Here is a 25,759-nt window from a genome sequence, read left to right as displayed (position 1 = left end):
AGTAATTGAAGATGTTTAGACAGACAGAGGATACTAGCTTCCAAGCCACCAAAAAAAGTAACATTCACAAATGCAAGGAAAGTTCCAAAATCTCTTTTTACATAAATCAGTTACATGACTGTAGCAAGTTTCTCTTTTCTGTTAAGTTAAAAATAATTATTTAAAAACACAAAGGATCCTTTGCCTCGTAGTACATTGCCACAGCTATTGTTCCATTATGTACCCTCTAAACAGTATTAAGCAGAATTTGTGGTAGATTCTTCTGTCAGGAAAGGCCAGGTTGTGTTAGGCACTGAACAAGCATTCTCAGGGAGTGTATCATCCAAAGGCAAAAGAAATGGAGGAGACAAATACAGGCTGCAAAGAAACAATTACTTGATGAAGAGACTTGGATAAAGTCAAATTTAGAGGATCAGGAGTATCAATTACAAGCTGCCATGTGCTTGCTCTTGCAATTAATTTTATTCATTGCTGGATAAGTACATTTTTAAGGCACTTTTTTGAAAAGAGCAAATAGTAATTACCAGGTGACAAATTTTTTGGCTATAAAATGCATTTTTAGGCAATAAAGACTGTTAATGAATTTTAGTTTAATTTGTAAGATTATTTCAATCAAGATAATCCTGAAGAAAAAATGAAAACAAATTACATCATATTTGCAAAACTAACATAGGTTGGCTGTTATTATTTAGCCTTATTATTTGCAATATGTTTAGTTCTTATTTAGTTGTTTTATTTAATTGACTAAATATAGATTGAAAATATAGATTATTTTACTTTTTTTTTCCTCTCTGAAAATAAAGGGTTCCTCAAAAATTAATTAAAATCTTTATGTTTAGTTCACTTTTACATGGTCAAGAGCAAATTTCTTTCAATATTTTCTTCCTATGGGAAAGCTGAAATGTTGTTTCTGTTTGTCCCAAAAGAATTGCAACCAACATAATTTTAATGTGTAGCTTCACCAGTGATCCAAAACCAATACTTTGTTTCAATTTTTTTGCACTACTTGCTCCATGAATCTGATATTCTAGTTATTGCCAGACATTCTGTATCATTAAGTGAAACTGATTTCATTTTAGTCTCTTGTGGTTTGTTCAGCTAGCCCAAAGCTGAAAAACTCAGATACAAAAATGAATAGTGTATCTCTGAGATACACCATATTTCAGAGTAAAGAAAGGGAAGAATTCAATATCAGATGGAATTAATTCCTTACTTTCCCAAAATACAGTTGTATAGGATCATTCAGGGTTAACAAGCAAATGAGTTCTTGCATGATCTTTCCTCACTCTTCTCTTTTTTCATTTCAGTTTACTTTGACTGATCTTTTTTGTGAGGTTTGTCTCTCAGCTGGTTGCTTAATATCCCATGAATTTATACCACAGTCTACAGCACAATCAAAAATCAAGTACATGTAAATCTTTCTGTCAAGGAAAGATGAATTAATAAAAATGTAATTACATCCAGTCTGAAAAAATGCCCTGAAGTACCTTCAATCCCTCAAAGCTGAATTTCTGTGTGACAAGCTACTGTAGATATTTCTGAACAGCAGCAACAGAAAAAAAAAATTAAAAAACCCCACCAAAACGAACAAACCTGTGCCTGCTTTTTGTTCTATGACATCAAACTGCCAAATTTCTTTGTGTTAACTAAACAATTTCCAAACATTATCTCTTTTTATTACATTCTATCTAATTAACAAATGGAAAACAAACACAGATTTTGCAGTGTATGCCTGGAAATAGATAAGATAGTTATTTGGATAGCAAGAGATTTGATCTGAAAAAAAACCCAATAAATCCTGTGATATCTTAAAGAATCCATTCACTTTTCTTAGCTTTCTTGCAGTGAGATTTCACTATACAAGAATGATTTTCCTTTGACCTATGAAACTTATCCTCCTAATGCTTTAGCTTCTAGCAAAATCCACTACAAAGCAAGTTCCATAAGCAGCTTTGACAAATTCAGTGCAACTGTTGCAGCAATTTTTTGCTTAGATGTCAAAAAACCTCTTTCTTTATTTGTCTTTTTAGACATCATTTGTCAAATACATTTGTGACTGCAGCACCAGTGGTACAGAAGTATGCAAAGATACTGGAGGTCCTTATGGTATGTGCTGGTGTGCTTTTACTGGGCTGATTGAGCAAATGTGGTCTGAAGTCTGAAGTGTAATGCAGTTTGACAGCAGATTATAAAACAAAGCTTTGTTAATAAAACAAGAAAGAAGAGTAACAACGATATTTCTGGGCAAAAGTCTGTGAAGAAGGAGAAGCTTCAAGAAACTTTTATTCTATCCAAGACAGAGATCTAGCTTCTAGAGACTTCTCTAGTTAAACTCCTGATTACTGATGTGGTGGACATGAGTCTGTAAGAGTGGTCACCTTGGTAACACAGGTGTGCTTCAGCACTGTTACTGCTGTGACCAAGACTTTTCAGTTTCCTGTCCAAAAATTTTCATTGTCTTTGTGAAAGGGAAAACAAAGCTTTTCCATGTAGGTAAAGCAGACAAATTTTTTGGTACATAATGCTGTTTGCATTGATAAATGTTCATACAAATATATTTTATATATATTGCTTCAATTCCAAGGGAAAAAAATAAACAACATATTTGCTGAAGAAATAGATCTGAGTCCTTCATTTTAGGTATGGGTTCAGACACTTCAAGTGCTTGTACATACTTTACAGGTTGATTAATACTCTGTTCCTGTTCCTATTTCCAAGAGTATCATTTAGAAGACACCAACATGAAGAAATAACTGTTTGAGGATCAGAAATAAATTCACTTTTTCTTTTGTTAAATGCAAGAGATTAGCTGTAATGCAGAGATTGGAAAGTGATGAAAAACAGTCAGGTACAGTCTTGCTAGAAAGATATATGTTTCACTGTAGAAAACTATGTGTCACATGGATAATTATTCTATATAATAAATTTACATGGTTAAATAAAAAGATAATTCTTACAGATACATCATTAGTAGTTGAGCATCCTTACTTCAAGGTAGAAAGCAGCTTCAGGCTAAACTAACTTTTCAATAGGAGTGCTTTAATTCCAGAGAATTATCAGTGATACGTGGAGTTTGTTCCTTTACAACTTGAACATAATTGAGTTCAAAATTGGATTTCTATGTCCAGCAATAGGTCCATGAAGTTATAAATCACCAAAAGTTTGTTGTTGTTTCTAATATTTGTGGGCTAAACAACTGAGAAAATATTTGTGTTTTTCTAAATATTATATGTTATGTTCACTAAAATTTGACAACTGTTATCTGTACTATGCTGTGTATATGAAAAGTTCCATTCAGGGCTAAGAAAAGCCCTAGTATGCCAGGATCACTTTGAGAAGTTAGAGTGGAAAACAAAGCAAAGATGAATGGTTTATTATTCCATTCTACATTTTAAAGACATCATTCAATACATGAAAATGCTTCATGTAAGTACAGGTACAAAAGGCTATTGTTGAGGTCGTATATCTGGGTGTTCAAAGATTTGAGGATATCATGATTCTGAAAGGGATTAGGAATAGAACTAAATGAAAGCAGCCTTTTTAGAATCCTTAACATGCAGCATTTTCATTTTCTACTGCACTTCAGACACCTATGGTCTTCACTGATTTGCATTGTCTCATGAGATTAGTATCAGCTAAGGTATGTTATTTTTCTTAGACACAAATAATGAGAGAGATGTCAGAACATTATAGAATGTGCAGAGCTATGCACAGAAGCATGGATCACACTATCTTTTCAGTGGCAGTGATATAACAAGATTTTTAATTACTACAGCCTGAAAGTCACATATAAAAAGTAATATTTTCAGAGTCTGGGATTTAACAAGCATATATATCAATTCTTAGATGATGTCATCATAAAGGCATTTTCAGTTATATTTTATTTATTCATTCCTGTTTTGGCTTGGGGTGGGGGTTTTACATCACAGATATATCTGCCCAGAATTTTAACCGACAAGCTTTGGGGGTTGTCTTTTTTACACTATAAAGAAATTTATAAGTAGATTTATAAGTAGAGCACAAATCAACAAAATTCAGAGCTCTGCATTCCAAGGCTTGAGTTTGATTTTCATTTGCTTTTAAATGACCTTTGATAGCTAATTTCTCAGAAATTAATTAGCTCATTTGCAGTTCAACCCATTCAAAGTGAAGAAGTTTGTTTAGACATGCCCACAATATAACCTAATAAAAGTTATTGGTAAAAGAATTATATGCACATAGTCACAGCAAGATCAATCAGTATGTATGATAAACAGTCAGTTACAGCTTTTTAAAATTATTATTATTATTATTATTATTGAGGTCACATGATGAATAAAAATGGAATAAAAAAAAAAAAAGTGACAATCTGAACTACAAGCATTCACTGTCTAAAGCCAGGATTAAGCCTTTCTTCCCTTTTCTATCCTATTACCTTCATTGCAGATTGGAAAAAATTTGAGCACAGATTTTACAAAGCCAAAGCAAACTGCCTTCTCACAGAAGACATTTATTACTTAAATAATGAGCTCCATGCCCAATAGGAGGGAAGGGTAGGAGGCAACAATTATTTCAGGTATATCTTAAAACAAATAAACAAAATTCTAGAAACGAGAAAACAGGCCTTGACAAAATAATGAGCAAAATGACAATGATAAAAATGTACTGATAATGAAATGCAGCATTTCTTTAGAAAAATCTGAACACAGTTTTTTCCCTGTGGTAAATATGTTTCATACTGAGAATAATACAAATAATATAGGTACATGTATAGTTTTCAAACTCTGATAGTAAGGAAAAAACAAGAATATTAAAATCATTAATGCTATTCTTTAGCTTATGATCCCTGTTCTTCAGTTTCTAGTCTTATGAATGAGAATTTTGCTATAGAGTATCTAGTGCATGGATCTTGAGCATTGAAAAAAGAAACTACATTTCTTTTTGTAGAGAAATTTTTCATGCTTATGAAGCAATTTAAAGTCAGAATGAAAGAGCATGCGGCTTCTCGTAACTTCACAAATATTTTTTCTCAGAAATAAAACTTTTTGGACATTTTTTTTCCACTTTTTGCATGTACAGGATAAAAATCCATGGACAGCTCCATATCAATTAATATTTCCTGTGCTAAGCTTGCAACCTTTTCCCATTCCCATCCTCCTAATGACACTGTCACAATCTCATTAGGCTCTAGCATCTAATATGCAATTTCAATATGACACGATACTACGAAAGAATGACCAGACAGATGTCTCTCATTCTTTTTCAACCTTCCTTACTTTATCAGTAAAAGTAAAATAGTGAGGTTCCCGAAATCACAAAACATGAAACATAATAATGAACAGAAATGAAAACTTTATGTCAATTTTCACCAAAGAACCAACTAAAATGCCACAAAACTGCAATTTGGAGGGGAGAGAGAGTTTGGATTTAAGTAGTTCAAAACAAATGAACAGAAGTTGTGTTTCTTAGGTGACAGATTTGGGCTGATGCCAGATTTTTAAGTACTCAGCAGAACAGGGACACAAACCTCCAGAAAGCAATTCCTAAATCCTTAGAACAGCTATTGTATTGGGAACCAATTTATTTTCTTTGGGAACAAAGTAAGCAACAGAAAAACAAAAACAAAAACAAAAAAAACCCCAAAAAATTAAAGAAACCTAATCCTCCCCATCCCCGATCCCTGCCAAAAAAAACCCAACAAAAACCCAAGAAACCATACCAATAAAACACTGATCAAAAACTTGTTGAGTGGTCTTTTATTTCTTCATATTGGGAGGAAAATAAGGGTTTTGGTAACAGTAGTTAAGTAGTTTGGCCATAAAATACAGTGACTGCAGGCAGAACATGTGCTTGTTGTAGGAAAGAAATAAGAACAGGAGAAAACATGTGTAGATAATAATGGAACTACAGCAAAGGCGAGCCTCAGTAAATCATCCTCTGATGGGAGGCGGGGTGGGGAAAAATCTTGGAGCAGAAACTACCAAATTGTTTTCTATTGAGAAGTAATTCAGGCTGAGAGTATGAAGGGAAATTAAGGCACAATGATAAACTAAGGAAAAATAATGAAAGGGGTGCACAAAAGAATGATGGAAAACAGAAAAAAAGAAAAAAAAAAGGGTGTAGAAGGAAAAACACCAAGAAAATAACTCAAATATCCCAAAAGTACAACACGACAAGTGATACTTTAATCATTTACCCAAGATTACTTTTGAGATACTAGAGCAAACAACAATTAAAAAGTCATATTTTCTTTTGGTAGATGAGGAGTATTTTAAATATTACATATGTTTTTAAGATAAGTTTTGATATATAGTAGATTATTATAGCATTTTCTGTAGATAAAGTTTTGCAAAATTTTTGATTAGCACATGTTGTTCAGGGTTAAATACGAATATCAACATTTCATGAAAAAAGATAAATATACAATCAAGAACTTCTGTGCATCTCCATTTGAAGTTACAAGATAGAAAAATTATTATAATTAATACTTATTTCCACTTCATTCTCTTCTTTGTATCCTCTTAATACCTTAATTTCTGGACACCTGATAAAACAAATGCATCTTTTTTGAGGACATCCTGATTGTAAAGAGAAGTTTTTAAAGGACTTTGACAATTCTAGAAGAAAGTATTCAAATTAAAATAATACCATGCATAAAATTAAAAATATATATAACTAAAAGACCCTTATTTTGGACAGTTGGTTCATTATTTTTGATTCTTCATGCAAATTTTAAAACAATCTCAATAGACACAGTAAAATTCAAAGCATGTATAATTGCAAGATATCGACTTACAAGTCTATTTACTCTCTTGGCCTTGTGATTTTTTTTTATTCTGGTTAATTGGATAAAAAGAGTCATGGATTTTTTTTCAAAAGAAAAAGCAGCTGAGTTTCCTAGTGTTATTTGCTTTCACAGTATATTTAGACAACTCTGTTTAGACACTACCATGAGAAATTTTAAAAAGTCTTACCAGGAAAGAGATCTTATATTTTCATTTTTTCACTATTATTAATTTTTTATGGATGAACAAATGTAACATTTCAAGTGATAATAACCAGTGATACTGGAGAACTCCACAGGATGCTGAGTAATTTATAGTTGCCCTAATCACAAAAAAGGTCTTTGTCCTAGAATTTTGGTGGTCTGTGGTTTTAATTATAGCTCTGTCTCTACATCCTGTCTTTCCCTTAAAGAGTATAGTTCAGTAAGTTATCCTTCAGAACAATAAATACTGAAGGAATATTACTGACAATCTGAAATATTTAAAAAAATATCACATCAAATTTATGGAATCTTATAAGAAATTTTCATTTTTTGGCATGTTTAGGCATTTTTTTTCTAAATATACTTAAGAAAAGAAAATATTTTTGTCATATTTTTCAGTCTATGAGGCCAGAACAAGCCAAGGATAAAATAAAATCAGAGCAAATACACATATATTTTTTAGAATTTGGCAAAATTAAAATAAGATATGTACTTTTTTGACATCCAAGTAGATGTCTCCATTTAAGTCCATCTGAGTTCTAAAAAATGCTCATCTGTTCTCATTGGTGCTTCAGAATATGAAAATTAAATGTCATGGGAAAAAAATATAGCTCCATATGCATAACCTGAAAATGAAAAAGAGAGACAGAGAAAAGAGATAATGATCCTGACTGTGCTTTAATTAATACATATCTTTCATTCATTTTAGGAAAGTAGTCATTCATATTAATTGTATAAGAATGTAAAAATGTAAGTACAAAAATTTGGTAAAGTTTAACATCTTCCTGCAAATGATTGATTAATTCTTATTGTTAGTGTTTCTTTAGGCCATGCATCATATCATCTTAAATACCTTGAAGTGAACATGACTTTAGTTTGCTCTGATGACTGAAGTACATACTGTCTTGTATTCCATGGTGCTTTTCACCCTTGTGATTGTATCATGAGTCCTGTTATACTTGATATGTAATTTAAAGATTCAGCTCCTGGAGATGTAAGAATATATCCCAGCTTTCACAAAAGTTAAAAAAAAGGGTTAAGAAGGAAAGAGGAAAGGATAAAATGTCACAATTAGAAAAGCTGAGTTAAAAATACTGAGAAGGAAAGGAATTTTACAGCCTACAAATGGAACTAAATATGGATATTTTTTCAAAGGTATGTGATTTTCTACAAAAAGAGTTACAAAGGGATCCTGCCTGTTAGAGCTTTTAAAGTGTCATGTAATCAAGATGACTGCAAAGCTGCAGAGGCAGGTACCCAGACAGGATGAATGAAATACAAAGCAGCTCAATGCAGAACAGTTAGGGAGGGACTGCTGTAGTGGAATAATCTGCCTGAGTCTCAGAGCAGAATGAACTATTCCAAGGGCCATTATGTCACTTTCAAAACGAAAAATTAAAACAGAATCAGGCACTGAGCAAGTAGAGAAATAAGTTTTATGGATGGTTGTGAGGCATTTCACTATGGAAAAACAGTTCATACAGAGACAGTGGCAGTATAGGGCTCTCTATTGCTGTCATTAGATGTTAGATGCTACTCACTTTCTGGCAAAATGTAGTCTTACTAAATTGCCTCTTTTTTTTTTTTTTTTTTTACAGCTCTTCAGTTCCTGAGTGGTAAGATAAAAACTCCCCCATTTTCATTTCGGGGTAGGGTCATCTGAGCATTAAAAAAGTATTTGCGGTAATAGAAATATATTTAGCACATATTTAATCTTCACAAAGACACTAGTAGGGAGATTTGATTTTCTCCAAAGATCCTATTCTTCCATCTCTTCCCATTTCAGATAAGCAAGTAAACTGGAAGGCTAAGGCTTTCAGGAACAAAGCATTTGTTACTATGGAAGGGTACTGGAGGAAAACAGTCACAGTTAAATGACTTCTCGTAAACATGGCACCCAAGTGTACTAAAGTAAAAATTTATTTGGTTGGTCCAAAGAAATAGTCAAAAAAACTCGTACCCCTTTTCTTATTGACTCAACTGTTCAACAAACCCTGAAAAGGTTTAAAGAGATAAGAAGCCATAAATTCTCAGTACTTGCTTGTACCTGCAAGATAATCAATAACCAATCAGTATTATCTATCTTGTATTTGTTTTATCCTGAAATTCAGAGTTTGATCTTAATATGTTAGAAAGTTCAATGAAATGATAAGTCGTCTGAGCATTCTAAGCTCAAGCTTTAATTAAGAGGTCACATTTACAGGTTTTATCTGATCACTTTACGGAATTAATACAGCCATACAAAACATTCAGGCAATGAAAATATATTCAATTTCCCTTCTGAATTTCAACTTTTACATTTGAACTGCAGTTTATGCTTCTTCACAGGAGTTTAATCACTTTTGTGGCATATCTTTAGCCACACATTACAGGATTCTGTTTTCCCATGGGCTAGACATGAATAAAGATATTTAGAAAATTCTGCTGAAGTTATATAGGAATCAAGAGATTACAAATGATATGCAGCAAAGGGGAGAGACAAGTTCTGCACGTAAAAATGTCCAGACTAAACTGATTTGTGGAGTTGCGTTATTTGTATGTTTTATTATCCCTGTATTATGTATCGGGTTATTCCTTTGTACCCCCATGTACAACTTGATTTGTCCCCAGTTTTCCCGCCTTGTCCTCCCTTCCCGCCTCTCCAGTGGCTATCCATCACCCTGGAAGAAGTGCAGCCTTTCCCTTTACCCCTCCCTGGTGCCTTGTCTGTCACTCGGTGTCCCTTCCCATCCATCCAGAAGCTTCCACCTTGGGCACCGGGTGATTGGGCGAGGGCCTGGGGCCCCTCTCATATCCTTCCCCCATTAGACCACATCATATCCCCCCATCCTGGAGCCACTCCCTATCCCTATCCCCATTAGTCGTCGGTTACCCCTCCCTCACAGTTTATAAGCTGGTGTCAGAACCCTATCTGGGTTCCTGTTGGCAGGCACCGTTCTAGGACATTTGGCCCCGTTGGGCTACAATAAACTTGGACTTAGCCTCCAACAGGATCCGCTCTTCATTTACCACCACGAGGCTTGCTAGCGCTGCCCGGAACCCACAAAGGCACTCTCCAAACCCCAGCTGTGAGCGGCGGAGGGTGCCTCAATCGCCCGCCCTCGCCCCAGGACGAGAGCTAGCCGGGGCTGAGAAAAGGGATCTGGGGCGGGAGCGCGGCACTGATTAGCCAAGGAAATGTACTTAGAAGGAAATAACAAGTACATTATTCCTAAAATCATCATTCCTATGTCTTTCCCATGAACTGGTAGCCTTACCTTTTGCACTTTCCTCCCTCCCCTTTTTGGCGGGGATATGATGTCATTGTGGACATTTCTCATGAGGCAAAGTCAAATCACTTTAAACTGTCACTCAGCTTTCCTTCAAGTATATGGAAGTGAATAGTGAAAGCTAAATTAAATTAAATATTAAATATTAAATTGTAAACAATAATGTTTACCAATTAATTTTGATTATCTGAAACAAACAAATAAAAGGGGGGAAAAAGGACAACATTTTATATGTAATCTACTTACAAGAAATGTTCATACTTATTGACTACCATAATTAGAAGCACTTCCCAATTTATAAAGGAGACATAATGAAGGAAATTAGCAATGATTTTAGTGTTCTTACAGAACGAAAACCTGATGGCCTTGCTGAGAGAGAAACCCAGCTGTGCTGTTTCATAAATTCTGGGTGGGGAAATTTTGAGACTTCTCTTTTATGGTGCATTGATTTTTTCATAAATGTCATCCCAGTTTAGAGATGCTCACCTGTTTAGAAGAAAATGAAAGTGCAAAACTCATGTCAGGAAGTGTGGGTTTTCCACATAAATGGAAATCTAGATCTAACACTTTTTTTCAATTTAGTTAGTACACTTGCCAAAAGCAAAGCATAAAGAACAGCAACTAAAACCCCCTCTCTTTTACTTTTTTTTAATGATCACACCTGCTTAGTCATGCCTTCTTTCATATGGACTCAGAAAGTAACCAGCACTTGAAAGAGAAGTTCAAAATCAATGGCATCTCTGTTTAGAAGATCTACACTACTCTATAGCTTTGTCTAGATGCTTTAGAGTTGCCTTCAACACATGGCTCTCTCTTAAATTCCATGGACACTAATGCACACTTAGAAGCAACATCACCCAGGAAACACTGCATCCTTCTCTTGCCTTTGCTCCATACAAGCTAGATTTTATATGCCTCTTCAACAAAAATTCCCTTTCCCTAGACATATGTACAGCCTCTTCTCATGGCCAGTGTTACACTGAAGATAAAGGAGAGAGAAATATGACTACTTAGAAGGGGGAGGTTAATCTTTAGTTAGACATCTTGTGACTGGAGCAAAAAATAACACCTGGAATAGCTCTATTAGCTTCTCATGTGAGATATTTCTCCCTTATAAATAAGACTTATAAATTATAAAGAGAAGGATTACTTTTTACCTTTCTTGAAACAGTATAATTTTTCAGTATAGAAGAGAATTAAAAAGAATCCTAATTTTCTCTTTTTAATTTTATTATTCCATTTAAAAAAAAAATCATAGGACTGTTCCTGAACTTTTAAAAATAATATAAAAGCGATGACTAGAAACTGCAGTGTATTCCAATCTGAGGACCAGACAATGTAAATTTAAAAAATTTCAATCTAAGTGCTGTCATAGTTCTAGCCTTTAAAGGAAACATATAATAGAAGAGAGATTGACACATAATTTTTCTGAAATGCAAGTTGATGCTATAACCCACTAAATCATCTTTCTTATTTTCACTTCTATGTGATTAAGAAAATATTTTTATATGACTCCATATTGCTAAACTATGTGAAAGTCTCATGCTGGATAGTGGTGTTTAATTAAATCCGTGAGGACATGGGTACTTTAGATTGATAAATCTTTTTAAAGGTCATTGTTTGAAAGTGTCAAAAAACTTTAAAAATATTGTCTTCAGAGGCTTTGGGCTCTGAGTTGGGCTCTTGGTGGCAGAGAAAGTATGTAATACAATTTTACTGAACACCTTAAGGTTTTAATTTTATTTATATTCTGTTTTCTTTGAATTCAAATCCCTGTAGAATACGATTAGGTCTTGATTATGGCTTGGTTAGTGAGCCTGATCATAGTGGGAACTTTCCAATATAAGATAATTTTTTCAATCTCTCCACAGTCTAACAGATCACTGAGACACACTGCTATAAAAGCTTAAATATATTAAATATATTAAATATATTAAATATATGGGTTGAAGTATGAATAAATGAAATTAAACTATTTTAAAACACTACTGTTAATTTGGTATGACTAACATTCCCACTGTTCAATGTGTGACCTGTGTATATCCACAAGTTACACACAGACACTTCTCCACTTCCCCACATTTCCACATTCCAATATACATATTTATCTATACACATACACTTGCAAACTCTATCATAGTACAATATTTCAATTGAAGATAATAGCAAAATTATATTTTCAAATAATATTCTTATATCCCTTATCAACCATTCTTGATAAAGATACAGATTAAGACATTTAGTAATATAACTCTAAAATGCCAGTCTTAAATTTTTCTGTCAGTCTGTTGATGTCTTGATGCATTTATTATCTATGTTAACAAGAATTTTTACACTAGAAACTGCAGCTTACTAGAGGTGATAAATCTAAGACCTATAGATTTTCTGCAATTTTTATTGGTAAGAATTTTTGTGTATTTACCCTCAGATGCTTCATGACATTTCTTGTTATCATTTTGAGTCCAAGAAACATTGTGCAAAGAGTTTATAATGAAAAAATAAGTCTAGAGCCTGCATATCAGGAATATAAGCAGTAATAAAAAATCAAAAGAATCGCATATACAAAACTATTTCACAGGGGTATAGACAAACCAAACCCGGATTTCATTACATAGATTTGGAACAAAACAAGTTTCTATAATGGGAAGCAAGTAAGTGAAAAAAAATATTTAGCACTTTAATATCGTACCCAGCCCCCATTGGAACTCTCCATGATGTAGTTCAATAACTGCAACATTGTATACTACTTGATTGAGATCAAGATATGGCATTGTGTTTTAATTTTTGGAAAATAAAGCTGATTGGAGCTGGAGGGACCCAAGTAGATCCTTACGTGCAGGCTGCTGTGACAGATCCTGAAACCTCAGAAATCAAGTATTCCCATCTAGACACATATGCCCAGAAGAGGAATCAAAAATATTCATGAACAGTGCATATATATACAGGATGCACTGCAACAACACTCTTTTGGATCTGTTTTCAAACTGACCTTATAACATCTTTGCCAGCAAAGCTTCCACTTCCTACCAGTAGAGGAAATTTTGTGCATTTAAATTATAGAGGCACAACAGGAATCCCAGCATCCTGCTCTGTACTTGTGCTCCTCTTGGTGCAGATGGAGCACTTCTGATACTTTTTCTGTGATGTGTAGCTACCTTTATATTACAAAGAATTATGGGATTTTTTTAATCAATAGTAAAAGTAGAGATAGCTCTCTGAACATTCAAAATTGGCTATTAATCTCACGGAGTCATTGTTTTAGCACTTAAGCACTATTTCTCAGTCTTACCTAAGAATCCTATATATCACATTGTACCATACTGTATCTGGAATGCTAATACAAATTACCCCATTTTCTTTTTACTGCTCTGCAAATGGTTTCTAAAACTCTACTTATAGGTTGTCATTAATCACAAAGATCATGTGAACAGATTCACATTCCAGTAGATATGTAGCTTTTTGTGATTTAATAATTTTAAACCCCTCTTTTTGCCCAGCTGGATGGGATCATGCCACTTTAAGGGAGGATCAATATATTTTCCAGATTAAAAATCATTAAAAGATAACAACCCAAGACACCAAGAAGTCTTCTCATATTAAGGGAAGTACTAGGCACTCTGTATTTATTTAGTAGCAAGAAAGACAATATTATCAAAATGAAAAGTAGAATGACTCAGAAGTATTTCCTTAGGGCAACAGGCATTCTCACTATTTTAAGGGGAAATTCTTTATCTGATATTCCAGTTTTGAACTAAACATCTTGATCATAATTAAAATGAAGAGTGAAATTATGCCTTAAGGAAATGCCAGGGACCCTCTGCTGAGGGTTTCCACACCAGGCCATTCATAAGGCTTGAGCAGACTTGTAAATGAGTGTTGGGGGTCCAGTGGCCTCAGGTACTGTTTCATCACAAATACTCATGTATGTGAATGTTATCCTGACACTATGTAATCTGCTACAAAATTCCTCTGCTCTGTGTGACCATTACAAAAATTTATGAAAGTATGTCTCTGATGACAGAAAGGACAGAAGTCAGAGGATGCAAATCTCTCTTTTAAAGTAACTTCAGAATACAAATAAAAATGGTTCCCAAGCAGAAAATCACATTATGAAAATTGGAAATCATGCCTACATTATTTTTTTCTACTATTTTAGAGAAGTATTATGTTCTGTTAAGATTAATGTACGTCCCGTGCCAAGGTATGAGGAAAGAGAAGTTTAGTCAGATGAAAACCAACAATGATGTCTGCTCTAAATTATTCTTACTCAGTTTTCATAAAATGTTTGGAAAAGATTTTTTTTTAAGTAGTTGATATAAAATTGAAATTTATATTAATCTTATTTTAATCAGAGATTGATCAGTTATAATAGTATAATCTTTTGCCAATTTTGCCCTATGTCAGTCTTATGGATATGTGTTTTTTCTTATAGGAAGATTTAACTCTTATAGGAAGATTTAACCTCTGTCTTTTTGTTATACAGTTCGACAATCTTCTCAGTGTCGTCTGCTGAAAAAGTCAGAATCCGGATAGAGCTACATCTGCTCTGTTTTCAGCAGGTACTGAGGTTAAATAAACCTCTATCAGCCTAAATGACAAAAGCTTGTTCCAGCTTTTAAAAGTTTTTCTTTGACATTTACTTCTTGTCTGGTTTAATATGCACAACTTCTTCAAATTCATCCCATCAGAACTGTTCCACCATAATCACTTGACTCTCTTTGAGCTCTGTTCTTTACAGCACTCACAGGGATGAGTCATTCCTTCAAACCAAATGGAGCCATATCCATGTGAAATTCCTGTAATTATGATAAAAATCAATTTATAAACTGGAAATCTGTAGGGAACTTTTACACACACTCCCCAACACAGTCTGTATTTTGAAAAAGGTGTTAAAAGACTTGCCAATCACCTGACATTCCTTTGTGTTCTCAGTATGGCACAATCTGCTACACAGCTCCACTGAGGACTCCTGGATGTGTTAATGTCAAACTTGCTATGGCAAACAACAGATGTGTGGACAGCAAAACTTGTACCGAATGCCTTGGTGACTTACTTGGCACAGTATGAAGCATGTAGTACAAATACTGCTGTTCAGTTAAGTCAATATGTGGCGAGTTTTTGAAGAGGTTGCAGACAGATGAATTCAGATGTTACACTCAACCAAAGTAATATCTATCCAACTAGTCCTGAATCTAAAAAGCTCTGTTTTCCCTCTTTCAAAATAACAAAATTATATGGTTGAACATATAGACACACACAAACTCAACTGAGGAACTTAGCAACATCCATTTGAAGAGAAACAGGAAAAAATAGATGGGAAGCTGAGCTTAGTGACTCCTTAATTTATCTACAATCTACTAGAATTGTTCTCTGGATAATCTCATTTATCTGAAGCTGCAAAAAAGCTTTCCTGATTTTCAGTTTATCCAGATAACTTTTTAGAGAGTTTTGGTTACAAGCAAATAAAATTTTTGGCTAAAAGTCATCACACCTGTCCTTTATTCAAATAGATCAAGAAAAAACAAGGAGGTATAATTAGTCCTTTTTACATAACAAACACTTTCCTTTATTTATACTTACATGTGTCAGTTTTCATATTAAAAAAGATTAAAAAGCTTTTTTTTTTTAATTGAGGAGTGTTTTCAGACAGAATTTATTAGAGCTTTTTCTCAAGGTAACTTTAATTTGTACCATACTTAGAAGAGGTAAGAGGACAACCTATTTCCAACATCACATATGGAATATATGTCTTTGTAATGAACCACCTGATTCAAAAAAACTTCAACACTTTTTCTCACAGGGTTTTACCTCCATGGCACAGTGTACCTTCATAAATGTATTATCATAAGCAAATTGACAAGCAAAGGAGAGCTCCACTGCAGTCAATTGTGTTCATTCTGCAAAGGCACAAAAACAACATGTGGCCCATATAATTTGCAGGACACACTGAGAATCTATCTCTTTAGTATTAAACTCAGAAAAGGACCTGCATCTCAGATTCCTATCTCTGCAGTCAGATAGATCCTGATATCTAGACAGAACTGCTGGGTGCAGATAAACAAGAAAGAGGCAATAAATAAAACGGAAATTATTCATACATCCTACTTCCTTCCTTCATGCTCACCAGAAGCTGATCTTTTGTTAAACACTTTAATAAGTTCATAAACTTATGCTTGCTGTTGGATGCTTGAAATACTGATGTTAACTCAATTTCCTCTAACATCTATTTTAAAATATTTGAAATATTTTGAGACCTAGGGCAGGGATTACCTAACCTGACGCATGGATCAGAAATTGAATCTGACCTCTGTCTTGTAACATATGAATGCAGAACTTCATAGCAGGCATTACACTAAGTTTGGCTTCAACACAGGATAAAAAAGTTGGCAAAATACTGCTGTTATATAATAAGCTGAGCCTAACAGGGCTCTGCTTCCATGGATAAAACCAACTGAACTTTTTCTGCCTTAAATCCTGAGTCAGGTGCTGGCAAAAACAAAGAGGATGTAAGATGGCCAAAAAGTTACTACCACAGGCAACAATCAATCAGATTCACGTTGCTGAGAGTGGTGTTACTGTACATGTTGTAGCTGCTGACACCCTACCTGTGAATGTGTTGGTTTTTCTAACCTCTGGAGAGGTGCTTTCTGGAGATTCCTAGTTTTTATCTTTATGCTTGACTGGCCCTAGCCCTGACTCTTTACTTCCCCCTTTATACCCACAGGAGTTCTTATTCTCTCTGCTATTATTCTGATAAGGTGTCTGCAATCCTTCTTTTAGAGCAATTAATTGCACCTTAGACAAGGGATTATTTCTATTGCATTTCCAGAATAGAGTTTTACCATTCCTTTTATTAACCGAGTTTATAAAAGGCTTTTGCATCTTATGTTCAGGGGCTATTACCTCTGGGGTTGTTTGAAAACAAATATCCAAATGTTAATTGAACTCAGAAAACCCTTTGGCACCAATGTTATGTGTCTCCTCTTTGGAAGTTAGATCCTGCGGATACTGTTGACAATATGACAATATCACAATACGTTTTCTAGGAATAAAGTGAAAAATTTAATTAATTGATTTTTTAGTTGATCTGCTTTTCTATTTGCTAAGGTGACACCACACAGAAATTTTCCTGTCTGTTTTGAGCAATATATCTTTAGGAGAATTGCATAAATTTTACAATGTTTTTATTCTACTATAACTTGGGGTTCTGGTTTTGTCTTGCTGTTTGTCAAACGCAATCACAAATATGAAAGATTAGTTCTTGCATAGAATGCTCATCAAAGCTGATGTGGATTTTTTCTCAATAAAATTATTATGGTTATATTATGTACATAGTTGTTAAAATTAATGTTTTTTTCCTCTCTAAATATTTAATATACCTAAGTATACTTTTTACCTTTTAACTTAACTATTTAAATAACATACACATATATGCATATATGAAATGAAGCATGCATGTCTGCATGTATATATATATATATATATATATCGTGCATACATTCATGTTAGGTAGGCATTTCTGTCTAGAACATTTCAAAAATCAGCAAAATGATTGGAAAATAAGGGAAATTTAGGAAATTATATGTAGGTATCTGTTTTTAAAATACGTATATCCTGATGAAGTGTGTGGATTATATATGGTTTAGCAGAAAGGTAGTAATAATGAGGGCAAAACAAGAACATAATAAAATATGAATAATTTTTAAGCATACTCAGTTCATATGAAAATGAGGCAAATAAAGGCAATTGCAAAAGAAATGTGAAAACAAGGAGACCAGGGCTTTGTGATAGATTAAGGGACTACAGCAGGGAATAGTTTGGAGAGGATTAAAGTTTAATAAACTCTGTCTCTACATGCAGATTAGACAGCACAGAGGCTCCCAGATCTGATTCCTAAAAACCTACAGACTGAAAGGGAAAGTGTCTGTGTGCCACCTAGAAGCAGACAGGTCTCAAGTCCAAAACTAGAACTAGTTTCCATTCAGTATCTGCACTCCTTACCTGGCATTGAGCTATCCTGATTTCTCAAAGACAGGGTTTCCAGGCCCTCTTTATCAAACTTTGCTGACAGGAACAGGTAGAGCTTAGCTTTCATTTTATGAAAATCCATGTCTCCTAGCTGTGTACAATATTGTATTGGTTTTATGACAATTTCAGCCCTGCTTACTGTGCACAAGTTTGTCTAATATTTTGCCCAGTGAGATACAGTGTTTGGAAATCATTCTTTATTTAAAAAAGGTAAAATTCTACTGCTGATTTGTGATTTAAATAGAAGCTGGAATTCTTTCAATTCAAAAGGTAAAGCCCTTCTTGGTTTGGGGAAAATGGAAGCCGGATCATTCTACTTAATCTTTGGTGAAGCACATGGGCTTGCCAAAGATTCTGAAAGATTGGTCCTTGGGCAGTCATTTTAGAGGTTATCCATGAATACATCAACTTACCAAAAATCAACTCAAAATGAAACACACTGCAGTAAATACAAAATGAGTGAAGTTAAAAATTGTCTCTGAATACAACACTGATGAAAACTATGTGGAAAGACTCATTTCAGTTTTGCTGTCTCTCTTTTAAACAAAGAACTGAATATTTGGAGACACTAGAGAGAAAAGGCCCAGATGTTAAGTAGGCGTTGGACAAAATGTCTGACGAAGAAAAATCTTTAAGCCAAATGTATTTGATCTATCCTAAGTGGAGCTAAAAAATCAACTTAATTATATGGTTTATACAACATAACCAGTGGAAAATACCCTGCACTGGCTAAGATGCCACCTAAGTGCTCTTTAATGAAATAATTTGTCTTGATGATGAGAGAATTATATCAGATAAGATAATAATGCAGTTTCTCATAGAATTAATGTATGTGAGTTTGTGATTATACATTCACACAGTCCTGCTAAACGGAATCAGAGAAATGAAGCTCCTCCCCAGATGACATTTGTTAAATTTGTAAATAGAATTTGATGATAAATAATTTAATTCAGCCGGAAGATATCCAAGGGTTAACTTGGCTAAGGGTCACCTGGTTGAACTTGATGATTTTAAAGGTCTTTTCCAAATGAAATTATTCTATGATTCTTAATCAATAAAAAATATTACAGCACAGAGGGAAAAATACAATACTTGGGATCTGAACCACTATGTTGTTGGTTTGACAAAGATTATCTTGTATAATTAAAATTATAAAATGTGGTGAAATTGGTTGAAAATTGAAAGATAAACTTTTTATAGCTGTAACTGATCCAGAACCATTAACTTAATTTAAAACATCCCAATTTCGATTTTCATTTTTTTTAATATTCATGATATATTTGTTTTAATTGTCAGCACTACTCAAAGGATAAACAAGAAATTCAATAAACAGTTGTACAACAGTGCTCCTCTTCCCCCAGATAAATACTATTTTTAACATTATCACTGATTTGAAAACATCTTTCTGGGTTTTTTTTCCCCCTCTCCTACATTGTGGTAGTGAATTAAGTGATGTAGTTTGGCATATGAGTTTCCTCAGCACTGAATCACAAATCATTCATGGAAGAGTGCTTTCCTATAAAGAAGAAAGTTGGACTTCATTGGTTTACAACAATCATTTAAAGAAGTTCTAAACGCTGGCTTATCCACCAGTGCAGACTACATTTTCCAGTTAAGAGAGAGCATCTACTGAGACTCAGAAAGTTCTTTGTATGGTATTCTTTCATTTGACCTGAAACTTCCAAAGTTTCTTCTTTCTTTTAATGTGACAGAAAATTTTTTTGCTGTAGAATAATCTGTCAGACTATCAAAAAGATCATGTTCTGGGAAGTCAAAGGGAGCTTTGGCTTTGACCTCAGAGATGGAGTGCTCTGTATTTCACTTATCCTATTGCTCATAGGACCACTCTTGGAAATGCAGCGAGTAGACACTCCAGTCTGGGCTTCCCACAGATTTGCACATCTGTGGCTACTGATCAGCTGCTCAGTTCTGACTTCAAATCTTGAGAAATGAGACACAGACTAATGAACTGCTGGAGCTCAACACTCACTGATCAGGACTGCTTTCTTTGTGGGATCACAGTGTGTGCACAGTGGTTAGACATATCTAGTAATATCCTCTGCTTGCACTTAACTGCTGAGGATGTGGGAAGAAAGCATGCATGACTCGAAGGAGGGAAGAGTCATAGGTGTGAGTCAGTGGCTAAAGAATAATCCTGAACAATAGACAGAGCAGTCTTTTTCCTTGATTTAAATCAACTACTAATTTAATATAAAATATTTTATTACTTTCTGAGAAAAAATTAAAGGAAAATAAGAAGAAAGCATATGTTTCCATAGTAGCTATAAAAGTATTCTGAGACTTTGTCACACCATATACTCTCCCATAATTTCTGAGACTAGAGATAAGGGACGGACAAATTAAATTGGAAATGGGACATTTATTTCCAATAAGAACATTTATTCAACATGAAAATACATGGAAGAGCATTTCTTTGCCAATGTTTTCAAACCTGCTGCTTAGGAGCAGACACTTTGGTGAAAACTGAACTCCAAAGGATGAACCCCTTATCATCTCTGAAGAGCTTTTGGAAAAGGTGAGGACTAACTTACATATTGCATTAAAAGTTCTGGAGGAATATAGCTATAGAAATAACCATTGATAATTAGCAACCTATGGCGACTTTAGTGTGACAGTATGTTTAATAGTTCATTAAGGCTGCTTGCCCCTTCAGTATCTTCAGTTACACATGATTCTTTTTAACAACAAATAGTGAGACAGCATTCAGAACTCAATGCATAAACTACATCTACTTTCTTGATGGACTATCACCACCGTGGCTTCCTGATGTCACAGAACCATGAATGAGCAATTCTCATCCTTTGCGTAGCACACTGAAAGGCATGAGGAATCCTTTGAATGGCTAACCTCAGCTAAAAGCGAAAGCTGATTAGGAAGACAGACATTTTGTTCCAAACAACAATGCATATTGATTGTAGATGTTGGGACTTGGTTGCAAACAAGGATTCTCTTCTGCTTTATTTTGTTTGACAGTAGCTGCAGAATTTAAAAAGTCATTATTTGATTTTTTTTAATGTTTCTGCTTATGGAGTGGTTAGATAACAAGTAAAGGGCATCTTGTTATGGCTGGTTTGCAAAAGTTTAATAATAACTGCTTCCCAAGATAAGATTTTTTTTAGAAGCAACTCTATAGTGACAGCATCAACCTCATTTGCCAATGAACTAATCCTCTCAGCACCACAGGTTGCAGTTTTACCAGTAGAAGGTGTTAAGATCTGATTATAGGAGATGCCTCTGCCTGAATTAAAGTGAAAACAAGACCATATGCCAAATCAATAGTATGGATTTTATTTAACAGTCAATGTGAGGTAGAGAGAGAGAAAGAAATAGAAGGAGATGGGAGAAAGAAGGAGAGAGAGATCAAGTGGAAGACAGTCACCACCTGTGGAGCCAGCAGCATCCTGTTGGTCCTTCTTCACCCTGGGCTTCTCAATGGTGCACGGGGTCCCTGAGTCATTCTTCTGGGAGTACCACCTTTATACAATCCAAGTTCTGGGTGTCAGCAGGGTGGACACAGGTGACACTCTTGCAACTTGGGGTGGTATGTGTATGAGCAGTTGCTTCCTTTTCACAGTTTGCCACAGTGGAAATTTTTTTCTGGATTCATTAAACAGGATGTGCTGATCAAATTTCACCTCCATCACATCTGGAATTAGCACCACCCTTTCACAAATTTCTTCTTCTTTTAAAGCAAATTCCTTCTGTGGTCCCGACTGTATTTGAGACAGGCAATTGCTCTTTAAGTCCTAACAGAAGGAACATAAAGTATAATTAATTATAAGAGTAAATGCTATTTTCTGTCATGATTTATTTTTGTGATACTGCATATACCAAAAATAGATGAACACATTTCTTAGTCCAAAATTCTCCTTGAAAAGTGTCTTAAAAATTCTATACTACAAAGATATTTCTCAAAGATGACAAAGCAAAAATATCAGCTATACAATTAGATAAACTTCACATGACTCAGACTCAGCTTCAGCCATGCCAGAGACAGCACCAGCAGCCAACTCAGGTACAACATGTCCAGTTCATTCAACTATAAATAATTTACATCCATTTCAGGAAAGACCAATATATCTTAGAAACAGCAGTTCAATTCATTTAAAGGACTACAACTCATTAGTTCACAATACTTTTTAAAAGTACTACCAAGACTTGTCTGAGTGTTGGATTTTTTATTCTCTTTCAATTGTTAATAAATTATTGCAATTTGAGCATTACTTCCTCATTTCAGATATATGCAGTATCATGTTACAGAACCCATTGCATGTGAGGAAGGACATACAGCCTCAGCTTCTTCTTTTTATATTTGTATCCCACTGAAATCTAGCACCCATCAGAGGATTAGTTCTTATGCCTTTTGCTTTTTTTCCCATGACTAGCTGATTGATTGGCTAAGCTACCTGTCTCCCTGCTGTGTAGCATCAAAGCATATAATGTATATAAACTATATAATGTATCAAAGTACATGGATACTCATGAATTTGTAAAATATTACAGAACAGATGAGTTGGATAGATTACATGGATATATCTGACACCGTGAAAAATTAACGAAGGGTTATACCATATTGTCCTTCCCACTGCCTCAGTCCAGGATCCCCACAATATTTCCTGTGGCAGAGAAAATATTGGCATGTTAGTGGCCAAAAAGATGGAGACATCAATGATGTTGGACTTAATCACATTATTTCATTTCTTAGCAATTTAATCTGCAGAGTCCCATGGTGCCAAGTTGCCCTCCCTAGTTTTTAAATACTGGAAGATGTGAGGCCATTAATAGGCACCAGCAGCAATTGCAAATGCATATCAGGCACTTCTAGTTTATATTGACAAAAAACACTGACTGCATCATTTCCCAGCAATAGCACCAGGTGTAACTGCTAGAAAATGGATGAAAAATGATTGATGAAGGGTGAGAATTGTCAAGGAATAGATTAAATAGGCGTAAAGGAAGAAATAAGGTATTAACTTTTCCATTACCTTTAAAACTTCTTTGATACAAAAGGCATTTTAAAAAAGAAACAAAAAACATACTTACATAGATATGTGTTCAATTTATGGGCCTGTATACCTGTATCTAAATATACATATTTTAGTATATCTATATATGTTATCAAATCATTGATTATTAAAATAATTGTATATTCAAATGACAATTCAAAGCATCAAAATCTTATTTCTATTATCTATTTCAGTTTTTCAGTGTTTGGAAATTCTGTGGGAACATGTCATGATAGAACTAAAGTCATTCTCAATTATGAAGATAAAGAAATAGCAATTTAGAAATAGCTATCAAACACAACTAATTAAAATAATCTCCTTAAAACTATGATAAAAGATCTTGTCATCAAGTATTAATGAGAAAACAATTTGAACCTGATTATAAAAGCTATTTTATAGATATGTATATATATTAATATAGCCACACAAACACAAATATTGTAATTTTATAGTATGTTTCTAGTAATTGAAAAAACTAGGATATTTGATTTAAGTGTTCCTTGGTGTGAGATGGTTCACTTTCTCATTACTTGTAACATTTAATCAGAAAGCTAGATTTTCCATGGAAATCTTAAAACACCTATTTCTATCCCAAAAGATGAAAATGTTACTTTAAACTTTAAATGGCATCAGTATCTAGGATTTAATCTTCCTTAATTTGTATATTTCATCCCTGCCTTTATTTTCCACTTCTCTCATTAAATCAGTATCATCGTCATGCTTATATGTGAGAACCCCGGGCTTGGTCTGGGGTCTCATGTGGTGGTAAAGTCTCTCCTCCAACCCGTGCTTCCAAAGAAAAACTCCGCAGCCTCTTGTTGTTTGGTCTCAAGGCAGTTTATTGTTAGTTATCTAAAAGATTGTCTTCTCGGGCTGTGGCTGTTTGATCAGCGGCCTGGGCAGAGACACACACACACCCTGACATCCTCTCTATCTGGTGTCTTCTTCTTCTCTCCCCCCACCCAGGGCTGCTGCTATATTTTATATGATATATTACGTATTACATGTTTATAGTTTTCCCCCCAATACCTACTACCTATATTACAAAGTGCTTTTCTACTCTAAACCAATCTGTGAGTGCCAACATCACCAAGAACATGGAGGCAAGGAAGAAGAAGGAGGAAGAACAGGATCAGCCCACTTTCCTCCATCTTAGAACTTCTGACCCCCATGTACAGAGTAAAAACCCCCCTGTACAGGTGCTAAAAGCCCCCTGTACAATACTAAAAAATTTTCCCCTCTATTTAGTAACTACTTTTACTATACTATCTAACCCTTTGTGACTGCTTGTTCCACCTCCAAAGTTGGTAACTCATTCCATAGCTCAAACTCAAAATCACAGCTGTTTCCAGCGGTCTGCCGGGATCTAAAATGCTCCTGACCAAGGCCTGGAACCTCTAAAAATGTCTGAGAGACATTTTGAGTTCCAACACTTATACTGCTAAAGGTTATTATGAAGACATTGTAAGAAAGCATATCTGTCAGCATATAAATATAGAACCTATTATCAGCAGAGCATGTTGGAAAATGCAGTTTCAGTTTATGACACACTTGAGCATTTCAAAGTTCCTCTCTAACTGGGAAATTTTCTAAAAGAAAGTCTGCAGAGGAGTTTCTCAAGAAAACACAAGATATGATGAAGCAGGTCTCACTCTTCAGGCTGAACCACTTTCTACTTGAACCACTAAACATATCCTTTCTCTCAGACTCTACACAACCCTTTTTGGTTCCAAGACCAAGCAGAGATCCTTTCACTAATAATTCTTGGCTAAAATCAGTGCATAAAGTAAGTTCAGACTCTGGCAGGGAAAGGTACAGGCTCTTCTCTAGAAATAGTTTTGAATTTTAGTAACAGGATTTGCTTTTCCAAATTTCAGAAATAATAATTTCTTTTTATCACAATATTGATTTATGAAGAGATAAAATGCTTAAAATAAAACAAAAACTTTTTGCAAAGTTTGCAAAACTTATATTTTGCAAAAGTTCACAAATCTTTTAACTTACATTACTGCATCTGTGTTTATACAGGAAGGGATTTACATGGTTACAGAAAGATGCCCAGTGCAAATGGGAAGCTGGGATATTCCCATCAGAAATAGCAAACATATCCTCCTGGGATCCCTGCATGCTTCTGGAAATGCACACAGAAACCAAGAGCCTCAAACTGCAATTAGACTTACTCCTTGCAGGACCCTATTTCTCTTCCTCCACACCCCTCCCAAAACCACATCCCTATTTTATTTAAATGTGTAGCTAGGATGGATAAGCAGTTTATCTTCCAAACAGGTGGAGGTTGTTAATGTGATCTTCAGCCTGATGTTTCTGTGATCCAGGTGCTGGTTCAATTTTCTTCAATTAGGATGTCAAAACTCAGATAAGTGTAGTTGTTGAGATTGTCATAGAGAGCAGCTAAGGATTCTGGAGGAAAACTACTGACATGAGAAAACCAGAATCAGAAGGTTGCAACT

Source organism: Lonchura striata, chromosome 2 (assembly GCF_050655825.1).
Source record: "Lonchura striata isolate lonStrDom1 chromosome 2, ASM5065582v1, whole genome shotgun sequence".
NCBI lineage: Eukaryota > Metazoa > Chordata > Aves > Passeriformes > Estrildidae > Lonchura > Lonchura striata.
The sequence above is the reverse complement of the archived record's forward strand: the minus strand, read 5'-3'. Positions refer to the sequence as shown.